At 39.5% G+C, this 12,680-nt stretch overlaps 1 long non-coding RNA gene across 2 annotated transcripts in view; it reads left to right on the forward strand.

The window, feature by feature from the left end:
* Positions 1-12,680, forward strand: part of LOC113618980 (uncharacterized) — a 41,490-nt gene that overhangs the window by 26,918 nt on the left and 1,892 nt on the right. The window contains exon 6 of one of the 2 annotated variants that reach the window (XR_003432225.1): positions 766-914. This is a non-coding gene — a long non-coding RNA (uncharacterized LOC113618980). Of the gene's footprint in view, positions 1-765; positions 970-12,680 lie in introns of those variants that run through there. The other variant, XR_003432224.1, reaches the window with a different exon arrangement.

The following is a 12,680-nucleotide window of genomic DNA, read 5'->3' on the forward strand; positions in this document are numbered from 1 at the left end:
AAAAATTATTTATTTACTTATTTATTTATTTGAAGTGTAATTGATTTACAATGTTTTCATTTCTGCTGTACAGCAAAGTGATTCAGTTATACATATATACACATTCTTTTTTAAATATTCTCTTCCACTATGGTTTATCATAGGATATTGAATACAGTTCTCTGTGCTATACAGTAGGACCTTGTTGTTTATCCATTCTATATATAATAGCTTACATCTGACCCATGAGGGTTTTTTTTTTTTTTTCGGTACGCGGGCCTCTCACTGTTGTGGCCTCTCCCGCTGCGGAGCACAGGCTCCAGACGCGCAGGCTCAGCGGCCATAGCTCACGGGCCCAGCCGCTCCGCGGCATGTGGGATCTTCCTGGACCGGGGCACGAACCTGTGTCCCCTGCATCGGCAGGCGAACTCTCAACCACTGCGCCACAAGGGAAGCCCCTGACCCATGAGGTTTTAATCTCCTCTCTCCTAGCCCATCCTAAGGTTACTTTTGGTGAGTAAAACAGATTGATTCATTACCATACAAAAGGCAAGAGCATGGTGACAATAATCTGTTTTACAGGTTTGCGGGGCGGTGGGGGGGGTGGGGGGGGGGGGCGTTTGAGAAAAGAAAACCAAATTAAATGACTGTAAGGGATGAAGCTGTTTTCAATCCCAGACTGAAAGGTTGGATAGGACTTAGATGTACCACAGTACAACACACATGAGAGTTATGCAATAGATACCTGTTGAATTATTTATTGAAAAAAATAAATCTCTCTTCTAGACTATAAAGAAATTTGAGTTGATTTCACCAAGGGTTGACATGAGCTGAGAGGACATCTCCCGCCAGGCAGGGAGCATTTGGCGCTGCTCCTAGAAACTGAACCTGGATATCAAATCCAGACGGTGCTTTCTTTTCATTCTTTTGAGTTGGTATGTGTCACTTTCATCTTTATTTCATTAAAATAATAAACTCTTTATGTCTCTAGTCCAGGTGAATCCTTCCCTCTCCGTGAGCTTCAATTGGCTAGTCTGTTGGCAGAATTCATACCTGTTGTTGAAAGACAGGAGGTCTTCTGCTTCCAGCCTCTATTACAGTAAGAGATAGGAAATCCCTGTGGCAAAAAACAAACAAACAAACAAAAAACTGATGTGCTCATAATAATGCAGAAATGGTCGGCATTCCTTTCCATCCCAGATGCTACGTCAGGAGACAGAGGAGCAGACACTCCATGGCTTTATATTTAGATAAAGCATGAGCATTGGACAGTGATCCAGGTCATAATGTTGGAGTGATACCTCCTAATCAGGCTTACTTTTCCTAACAGCAACCATTCATTGAAGGTTTTCTACATACTAGGCACTGTAATGATGTCATGATATTTTATTTTATTTATTTTTTTTTTTGCGGTACATGGGCCTCTCACTGTTGTGGCCTCTCCCGTTGCGGAGCACAGGCTCCGGATGCGCAGGCTCAGCGGCCATGGCTCACGGGCCTTGCCACTCCGCGGCATGTGGGATCTTCCCGGACTGGGGCACGAACCCGTGTCCCCTGCATCGGCAGGTGGACTCTCAACCACTGCACCACCAGGGAAGCCCGGCATTATATTTTAACTGATTATATTTTCACAGTAACTCTGCAAGACACATGTTGGTTGTTTTATATTCTTTAATGAGATGGTCAGTCAGGTGAGGCCACAAGAGGAGTCAGGGGAGAGGCTGAGGAAGAAACAAAGTTTATTATACTCACAGGTCCTAGAGGCAGGAGGCACACCAAGCAGGGCCATGTGGAAAAAAACAGGGTGATCAGAAGGCAGAAAACCGGATGGGGGGTGGGGAAGCACTTAAGCTACTTCAGTGAGGTTTCCATGGGAAATGCAAAGCAGGGCGGGGTAAACAGTTTAGGATTAGTGAGTGTGAATAATGTCATTTGGCTCTGGCCTATAAGGGTGGTCCCTAGTTGTCTGGCACCTGGCCCTGGGATGATTAAGGCAGAGGAATATTGCCTCTGTACATGCCAGATAGAAGAGATAGGGCTCTGGATAGGTTAGCTTGCATAACAAAGCCATGCTCCAGGCTGGGCCTTTTGCCATCTCTAAGAATCAGCTAGCCCAGGGAGGGGCAGTCTCTCTGTAGCTAGAATGGTTTCTTCTGATGTCAAAACATCATAATATACAAGAAATTATGTATATACAATATCTTAGTATTCCTATGTAACAGAAGAGGAAATTGAGGTTCAGAGAGGTTCATTTAGAGCTCAACTGGTATTTATCAGAGTAAGATTAATTTTGAAGCCTGAATGACCGTTAATTGCTATCCTGCATTAATTTTTATCTTAAGTTCTTCCAAGTCATAGTATTTCTAGATATGCATTTAGAAAAATGAGACAATACTGCTAGAGTGATTTGATTTCTTTGATGGATTATTTTGCAAATTAATTAGTTAATATGCACAGTTATCAGAGTTGAAGACACTCTGTAATTAAAAACATTCATCTACCGATATTCTTCAACTGTTCAATTTTAACAAATTTTATATTTCATGTTATTTGCACTGGGGAGTAGGGCTTTGCTCATTCAATAGACCATATAGCTTGAGCTGTATAGTGTTTTGTTTTCTCCAGCTGGGACAGAGCAAGTAAAAATGGTCTTCACTGGGACTTCCCTGCTGGCACAGTGGCTAAGAATCTGCTTGCCAATGCAGGGGACCCAGGTTTGAGCCCTGGTCTGGGAAGATCCCACATGCCGTGGAGCAACTAAGCCCGTGCACCACAACTACTGAGCCTGCATGCCACAACTACTGAAGCCCATGTGCCTAGAGCCTGTGCTCTGCAACAAGAGAAACCACCGCAATGAGAAGCCCGCACACCACAACAAAGAGTACCCCCCACTTGTCGCAACTAGAGAAAGCCCACACATAGCAATGAAGACCCAATGCAGCCAAAAATTAATTAATTAATTTCGAAAAAATGGTCTTCACTGATTTAGGTTATATATAAGGAACTTTCCAACAAACAGCTGAGAGGTCTTGGAATTGTATTTTGCATCTACATTTAGGAAAAGGCAATCTATGCTATGGGAGACAGATTTTACTGTTTGAACAGAAGGGGCAAAAGTAAACTGTTATAAAGAATGTGAACTACAAACATACAGGTAAGATAGTACAATTCGAAATTTAAAGAACTCCTAGGAACAACTCAATCTTAGAAGTAGGGAAAAAGAAAACTTTGATGAGAAATCCTAAAATAACAAACAAGTAACTAAGCTACAGCTTTTAGATCAAGCCTAAATCTTAATAGTTGGGAGACTATATATATATATATATATATATATATATATATATATAGTGTGTGTCTGTGTGTGGTACACGGGCCTCCCACTGTTGTGGACTCTCCCGTTGCGGAGCACAGGCTGCGGGCGTGCAGGCTCAGCAGCCATGGCTCACGGGCCCAGCCGCTCCGCGGCATGTGGGATCTTCCCAGACCAGGGCACGAACCTGTGTCCCCTGCATCGGCAGGCAGACTCTCAACCACTGCGCCACCAGGGAAGCCCAAGACTATATTTTTATCATTTTATTTATTGAATTTACTTTGGTCCTGCTTCTTTCCAAAATGGACTTGGAGAAAAGCCTAAAGGTATGGCAATATAAAATAAGGGTAATAAAAGAAAACTCTGTTTCTTCCTACTCACAACACTTCTGATACCAAATGTGTGGGTTTTCCATGCCAAGCAGTTCTCCAGTTCTCTGTGACACCAGCTGGGTGTCCTACAATTTAATTCATTATGACACTAACTATCCAGATTTAGCACAAATTCCACAAGTTAAGGGCTCAGTCCCCTAAGAGTGCCCCCACTTCAGACACCAGTCACAAGTCCCACGTTATCACTGGTATTTCTGACTAACAGGCTCTAAACCAGAGGTTCCCATGACCCTCTCCTTGAGTTCCATACTTTGTTAGAATGGCTCACAGACTCAAAAAAATACTTTACTTACTATTACCAGTTTATTATAAGGAATACAACTCAGGAACAGCCAAATGGAGATACACAGAGCAACATATGTGTGAACAGGTGAGGAGTTTCATGCCCTCTCCAGACCACCACCTCCTGGTATGTGAATGTGTTCAACAACCTGGAATCATTCTGAACCAAGTCCTTTAAGACTTCAGTGGAGGCTTCCTTACATAGGCATGGCTGATTAAATCTTTGGCCATTGGTGATTAATTCAGTCTCTGGCCCTTCTCCCCTCCTGAGAGGTCTTGGTGTGGGGCTGAAAGTTCCAACCATCTAATTGCACAGTTGGTTTCTCTGGCAAACAGCCCCCATCCTAAGGCTACCTAGGGTCCCATGGAGAGTCACCTCATTAACTTAAAAACAAGAATGGTCAAAAGACTTATTATGAATAAGAAAAGACATTCCTCTCACCCTTATCATTCAAGTAATTACAAAGGTTTTAGGGTCTCTGTGCCAGAAACCAGAACAAAGACCAAATATATATTTCTTATTATATCACGTTAGGTAATAAAACAGAAAGAGAAAATCGGGACTAGTGAAAGAAAAAAAAAGAGCACACATGCTAATACACCTCAAGAATTTAAATAACTCTTGTGGCAGAGTTTAACTCAGAGAGACTGGTTTAAGATGGCAGAGTAGAAGGACGTGTGCTCATTCCCTCTTGAGTGACCATTGGAATAACAACTAACTGCTGAACAATCATTGACAGGAAGACGCTAGAACTCACCAAAAAACATACGCTACGTCCAAAGACAAAGGAGAAGCCTCAATGAGATGGTAGGAGAGGCACAATCACAATAAAATCAAATCCCATAACTGCTGGGTGGGTGACTCACAAACCGGAGAACACTTATACCACAGAAGTCCACCCAATGGAGTGAAGTTTCTGAGCCGCACATCAGGCTTCCCAACCTGCGGGTCCAGCAACATCAGGAGGAATTCCCAGAGAATCAGACTGTCAATACTAGCGGGATTTGATTGCAGGACTTTGACAGGACTGGGGGAAACAGAGACTCCACTCTTGAATGGCACACACAAAGTAGTATGCACATCAGGACCCAGGGGGAAGGAGAAGTGACCCCACAGGAGACTGAACCAGACCTATGGGCTAGTGTTGAAGGGCCTCCTGCAGAGGCAGGGGGTGGCTGTGGCTCACCCTGGGGACAAGGACACTGGCAGCAGAAGTTCTGGGAAGTAATCTTTGGCGTAAGCCCTCCTGGAGTCTACCATTAGCCCCACCAAAGAGCTGGGTAGGCTCCAGTGTTGGGTTGCCTTAGGCCAAACAACCAACAGGGAGGGAACTCAGCCCCACCCAACAGCAGATAAGCAGATTAAAGTTTTACTGAGCTCTGCCTACCAGAGCAACACCCAGCTCTACCCACCACCAGTCCCTCCCATCAGGAAGCTTGCACAAGCCTTTAGATAGCCTTGTCCACCAGAAGGCAGACAGCAGAAGCAAGAACTACAATCCTGCAGCCTGTGGAATGAAAACCACACTTACAGAAAGTTAGAAAAAACAAAAAGGCAGAGGAATATGTACCAGAGGAAGGAACAAGATAAAACCCCAGAAAAAAAAAAAAAAACTAAATGACATGGAGATGGGTAACCTTCCAGAAAAAGAATTCAGAATAATTATACTGAAGATGATCCAGGACATCAGAAAAACAATGGAGACAAAGATGGAGAAGATGCAAGAAACGTTTAACAAAGACCTAGAAGAATTAAAGAACAAACAAACAGAGATGAACAATACAATAACTGAAATGAAAAATACTAGAAGGAATCAATAGCAGAATAACTGAGGCAGAAGAACGGATAAGTGACCTGGAAGACAGATGGTGGAATTCACTACTGTGGAACAGAATAAAGAAAAAAGAATGAAAAGTAACGAAGAAAGCCTAAGAGACCTCTGGGCAACATTAAATGCACCAACATTCGCATTATAGGGGTCCCAGAAGGAGAAGAGAGAGAGGAAGGACCCGAGAAAATATTTGAAGAGATTATAGTCAACAACTTCCCTAACATGGGAAAGGAAATAGCCACCCAAGTCCAGGAAACTCAGAGAGTCCCAGGCAGGATAAACCAAGGAGAAGCATGCCGAAACATAGTAATAAAATTGACAAAAATTACAGGCAAAGAAAAATTATTAAAAGCAACAAGGGAAAAATGACAAATAACATACAAGGAAACTCCCGTAAGGTTAACAGCTGATTTCTCAGCAGAAACTCTACAAGCCAAAAGGGAGTGGCATGATATACTTAAAGTGATGAAAGGGAAGAACCTACAACCAAGATTACATTACCTGGCAAGTATCTCATTCAGATTCAATGGAGAAATCAAAAGATTAACAGACAAGCAAAAGCTAAGAGAATTCAGCACCACCAAACCAGCTCTACAACAAATGCTAAAGGAACTTCTCTAAGTGGGAAACACAAAAGAAGGAAAGGACCTACAATAACAAACCCAGAACAATTAAGGAAATGGTAATAGGAACATACATATCAATAATTACCTTAAATGTGAATGGATTAAATGATCCAACCAAAAGACACAGGCTCACTGAACAGATACAAAAACAAGACACATATACGTGCTGTCTATAAGAGGCCCACTTCAGACCTAGGGATACATACGGACTGAAACTGAGGGGATGGAAAAAGATATTCCATGCAAATGGAAATCAAAAGAAAGCTGGAGTAGCAATACTCATTTCAGATAAAATAAACTTTAAAATTAAAAATATTACAAGAGACAAGGAAGGACACTACATAATGATCAAGGGATCAATCCAAGAAGAAGATATAAAAATTACAAATATATAGGCACCCAACATAGGAGCACCTCAATACATAAGGCAAATGCTAACACTTATAAAAGAGGAAATCGACAGCAACACAATAATAGTAGGGGAATTTAACACCTCACTTACACCAATGGATAGATCATCCAAACAGAAAAGTAATAGGGAAACACAAGCTTTAAATGACACAATAGACCAGATAGATTTAATTGATATTTATAGGACATTCCATTCAAAAACAGCAGATTACACTTTGTTCTCAAGTGCACACGGAACATTCTCCAGGATAGATCACATCTTGGGTAACAAATCGAACATTGGTAAATTTAAGAAAACTGAAATTATATCAAGCATCTTTTCCGACCACAATGCTATGAGATTAGAAATCAATTACAGGGATAAAAACCACAAACACATGGAGGCTAAACAATACATTACTAAATAACCAAGAGATCTTAAGAAATCAAGGAGGAAATCAAAAAATACCTAGAGACAAATGACAACAAAAACACGATGATCCAAAACCTATGGGATGCAGCAAAAGCAGTTCTAAGAAGGAAGTTTGTAGCAATAAAATCCTACCTCAAGAAACAAGAAAAATCTCAAATAAACAATCTAACCTTATGCCTAAAGAAACTAGAGAAAGAAGAACAAACAAAACCCAAAGTTAGTAGAAGGAAAGATATCATAAAGATCAGAAATAAATGAAATAGAAACAAAGAAAACAATAGCCAAGATCAATAAAACTAAAAGCTGGTTCTTTCAGAAGATAAACAAAATTGATAAACCTTTAGCCAGACTCATCAAGAAAAAGAGGGAGAGGACTCAAATCAATAAAATTAGAAACGGAAAAGAAGTTACAACAGACACCACAGAAATACAAAGCATCCTAAGAGACTACTACAAGCAACTCTACGCCAATAAAATGGACAACCTGGAAGAAATGGACAAATTCTTAGAAAGGTATAACCTTCCAAGACTGAACCAAGAAGAAACAGAAAACATGAACAGACCAATCACAAGTAATGAAATTGAAACTGTGATTAAAAATCTTCCAACAAACAAAAGTCCAGGACCAGATGGCTTCACAGGTGAATTCTACCAAACATTTAAAGGACAGCTAACACCTATCCTTCTCAAGCTCTTCCCAAAAATTACAGAGGAAGGAACACTCCCAAACTCATTCTACTAGGCCACCATCACCCTGATACCAAAACCAGACAAAGATATTAAAAAAAAAGAAAATTACATACCAATATCGCTGATGAATATAGGTGCCAAAATCCTCAACAAAATACTAACAGATTCCAACAACACATTAAAAGGATCATACATAATGATCAAGTGGGATTTATCCCAGAGATGCAAGCATTCTTCAATATATGCAAATCAATCAGTGCGATACACCATATTAACAAATTGAAGAATAGAAACCACGTGATCATCTCAACAGATGCAGAAAAAGCTTTTGACAAAATTCAACACCAATTTATGATAAAACCTCTCCAGAAAGTGGGCATAGAGGGAACCTGGCCATATATGACAAACCCACAGCAAACATCATTCTCAATGGTGAATGAATTTTCCTCTAAAATCAAGAAAAAGACAAAGATGTCCACTGTCATCACTATTATTTAACATAGTTTTAGAAGTCCTAGTCACAGCAATCAGACAAGAAAAAGAAATAGAAGGGATACAAATTGGAAAAGAAGAAGTAAAACTGTCACTGTTAGCAGATGACATGATACTATACACAGACAATCCTAAAGATGCCACCAGAAAACTACTAGAGCTAATCAATGAATTTGGTAAAGTTTCAGGATACAAAATTAATACACAGAAATCTCTTGCATTCCTATACACTAACAACAAAAGATCAGAAAGAGAGATTAAGGAAACAATCCCATTCACCATTGCAACAAAAAGAATAAAATACCTGGGAATAAAGCTACCTAAGGAGGTAAAAGACCTGTACTCAGAAAACTATAAGACACTAATGAAAGAAATCAAAGATGACACAAACAGATGGAGAGATATACCATGTTCTTGGATTGGAAGAATCAATATTGTGGAAAGGACTATACTACCCAAAGCAATCTACAGATTCAATGAAATCCATATCAAGTTACCAATGGCATGTTTTACAGAACTAGAACCAAAAAAATCTTAAAATTTGTATGCAGACACAAAAGACCTCAAATAACCAAAGAAATCTTGAGGGAAGAAAACGGAGCTGGAGGAATCGGACTCCCTGACTTCAGACTCTACCACAAAGCTGCAATGGTCAAGACAATATGGTACTGGCACAAAAACAGAAATATAGATCAATGAAACAGGATAGAAAGCCCAGAGTTAAACCCACGCACCTATGGTCAACTAATCTATGATAAAGGAGCAAGGATATACAATGGAGAAAAGACAGTCTCTTCAATAAGTGGTGCTGGGAAAACTGGACAGCTACATGTAAAAGAATGAAATTTGAACACTTCCTAACACCATACACAAAACTAAACTCAAAATGGATTAAAGACCTAAATGTAAGACTGGACACTATAAAACTCTTAGAGGAAAACATAGGAAGAGCACTCTTTGACATAAATCACAGCAAAGTCCTTTTTGACCCACTTCCTAGAGTACTGGAAATAAAAACAAAAATAAACAAATGGGACCTAGTGAAACTTAAAAGCTTTTGCACAGCAAAGGAAACTGTAAACAAGACATAAAGACAACCCTCAGAATGGGAGAAAGTATTTGCAAACAAATCAACAGACAAAGGATTGATCTCCAAAATATATAAACAACTCATGCAGCTCAATATTAAAAAAACAAACAACCCAATCAGAAAATGGGCAGAAGACCTAAATAGACATTTCTCCAAAGAAGACATGCAGATGGCCAAGAGGCACATGAAAAGCTGCTCAACATCACTAATTATTAGAGAAATGCAAATCAAAACTACAATGAGGTATTACCTCACACCTATTAGAATGGGCATCATCAGAAAAATCTACAAACAACAAATGCTGGAGAAGGTGTGGAGAAAAGGGAACCCTCTTGCACTGTTGGTGGGAATGTAAATTGATACAGCCACTATGGAGAACAGTATGGAGGTTCCTTAAAAAACTAAAAATAGAAATACCATATGACCTAGCAATCCCACTACTTGGGCCTATACCCAGAGAAAACCATAATTTAAAAAGACACATGCACCCCAATGTTCATTGCAGCACTGTTTACAATAGCCAGGTCATTGAAGCAACCTAAATGCCCATCAAGAGACTAATGCATCGGGAAGACATGGCACATATATACAATGGAATATTACTAAGCCATTTAAAAGGAACGAAACTGGGTCATTTGTAGAGACGTGGATGGACCTAGAGACAGTCATACAGAGTGAAGTAAGTCAGAAAGAGAAAAACAAATATAGGATATTAACACATACATGTGGAATCTAGAAAATAGTACAGATGAACCCGTTTGCAAGGCAGAAATGGAGACACAGATGTAGAGCACAAACGTATAGACACCAAGGGGGAAAGCGGGGGGCGGGGGGTGGTGGGATGAACTGGGAGATTGGGATTGACATATATACACTAATATGTATAAAATAGATAACTAATAAGAATGTGCTGTAGAAATAAATTAATTTAATTTAATTTAAAAAAAATAAAAAGAAAGAATTTAACTCAGAGCTTCCTGGTAGACACTTAGAAAATACATATAAATTTATTTATTTATCCTCCAAGTTTACATGAAAATTTTAATTGTCCATAATTTAAACTAAATAACATTAAACACAACTGCCATATGAAATTTAAATTACTGGGGAAAATTAATGTAAGATATATAAACCCTTTTAAAAAATTTTAATAGATTTATTTTTTAGATTCACAGCAAAATTACATGGAAGGTACAGAGTTTTCCCATACACTCCCCTGCTCCCACACACTCATAGCCTCCCCCGTTATCAACATCCCCCACCAGAGTGGTACATTTGTTACAATCAGTGCACCTACACTGACACATTATAATCACCCAAAGTTCATAGTTTCTTTGTTTATTTTTTATAAAATTATTTATTTTATTTATTTTTGGCTGTGTTGGGTCTTTGTTGCTGAATACATGCTTTCTCTAGTTGCGGTGAGCGGGGGCTACTCTTCGTTGTGCTGCATGGGCTCTAGGTGTGCGGGCTTCAGTAGTTGTGGCTTAGCAGGCTCTAGAGCACAGTAGTTGTGGCGCACAGGCTTAGTTGCTCCGTGACATGTGGGATCTTCCCAGACCAGGGCTCAAACCCATGTTCCCTGCATTGGCAGGTGGATTCTTTAACCACTGGGCCATCAGGGAAGCCCCAAAGTCCATAGTTTCCACTAGGGTTCACTCTTGGTATTGTGCCTTCTATGGGTTTTGACAAATGTATAATGGCATGCATCCCCACCATCACCATATGATACAGCATTGTTCCACTGCTCTAAAATTTCTCTGTGCTCTGCTCATCATCCCCTTCTCCTCATTAACACTTGGCAATCATTGATCTTTTTGCTGTCTCCATAGTTTTCTGGAAGCCATTTTTAAAAGAGAAACGATATAGTAAGTGTTCATCAGAAAATAGAAGACATAAAATTTTCTCCAAAGAAACAAAATTTTTATTGGCCTGAAATTCTATAAGAAATTACTTTATGGTATCAAAACATATACATCAGAAAACATCCACAACAATCTTCCAGAAAGTGCAGGTGCAGATCTTATTTAACTATATCTTATAATAAACTCATTTAAGCTGTAGGTCCAACTTAGTAAGAGAAGAATCTTCCAGGTTCTAAGTTAAGTTCCAAGAGACTAACTTGATCCAAGGTTAATATCTGGGAAATCAAGAGGAATTGTTAGATAGCACATCCCCTTATCTAGGTTGGCTTCCATAAATATCATTTAAGAGGGATTTTTATAAGCACTGAAGTTTTGCCTAAAGAATTAGTCTTCCATGTTGTTTGAGAACAGATCCATGCTCTAGAGACCAGAAGAGTAGGTTGATAATTTATTATGAAAGGTGAAAAGCTTAACTAGTACTTCCCCCCGTGTGGCAGTGGGATGCAAGAGTATTTTAGGCACCTTTGAATTTGCCCAAATACTTTGATAAAAGCTAAATTGAGATTAGAGATTCACAACACAGCATTGTCAGAGATGGTTTAGGCATAGAAAATATTCAGGCAAGTGTTTGCAGTTGCCTGTCTTAGACATCAAAAAATCTTAGAGAATCATTTAATTCCCAACAGTAAAACCAATCAGTATTTGTTGAGCACTTATTACATGTACCATGTGCTTGACTAGGTACTTTACACAATTTATCTAATTTAATTGGGTGAGTTATACATTAAGAATTCCCAAATAAATATATTGACTTACTGTATGATGAAAATCATAGACTAAGTGAATTTTGGAGAATGATTTTCAAGTACAATGATTTTTCAGTGATGTCATAGTTAGTGTTAAGTTTTCTTTCTGGCAGTAATTAAATACTAAGTTTACTGATTTCTTGAGGCTATGGCAAAGACAATGCTAGATATTCCATTAAAAGTTTTCATTTTCCTCCTTGGCACACTGGAAAAATATATTTTCCAAATTCTCTTGCAGTTACATTGGAGCCATGTAACTAGGTAGTGGCCAGCGGAATGCCACAAACCCCCAGGTATAATTGCCTGGGCTCTCTCTCTCCCTTGGCCACGTGGCTACAGGAGAACTCCAGGAAGATAAAACCACAGGACAGAAGGGGCCCAGCTGCCCAAATAGCCACTTGCAAAGGATCACTTAGGAGAGCTGTCCAACCTGCGTTAAATTTTTGCACTAATGAAAGGAACTGAATTGTGTTAAACCAAAGATATTAGGAGT

This window comes from Aethalodelphis obliquidens, unplaced genomic scaffold, assembly GCF_003676395.1.
Source record: "Aethalodelphis obliquidens isolate GAN/ISIS:26980383/991018 unplaced genomic scaffold, ASM367639v1 scaffold6, whole genome shotgun sequence".
Classification (NCBI taxonomy): domain Eukaryota; kingdom Metazoa; phylum Chordata; class Mammalia; order Artiodactyla; family Delphinidae; genus Aethalodelphis; species Aethalodelphis obliquidens.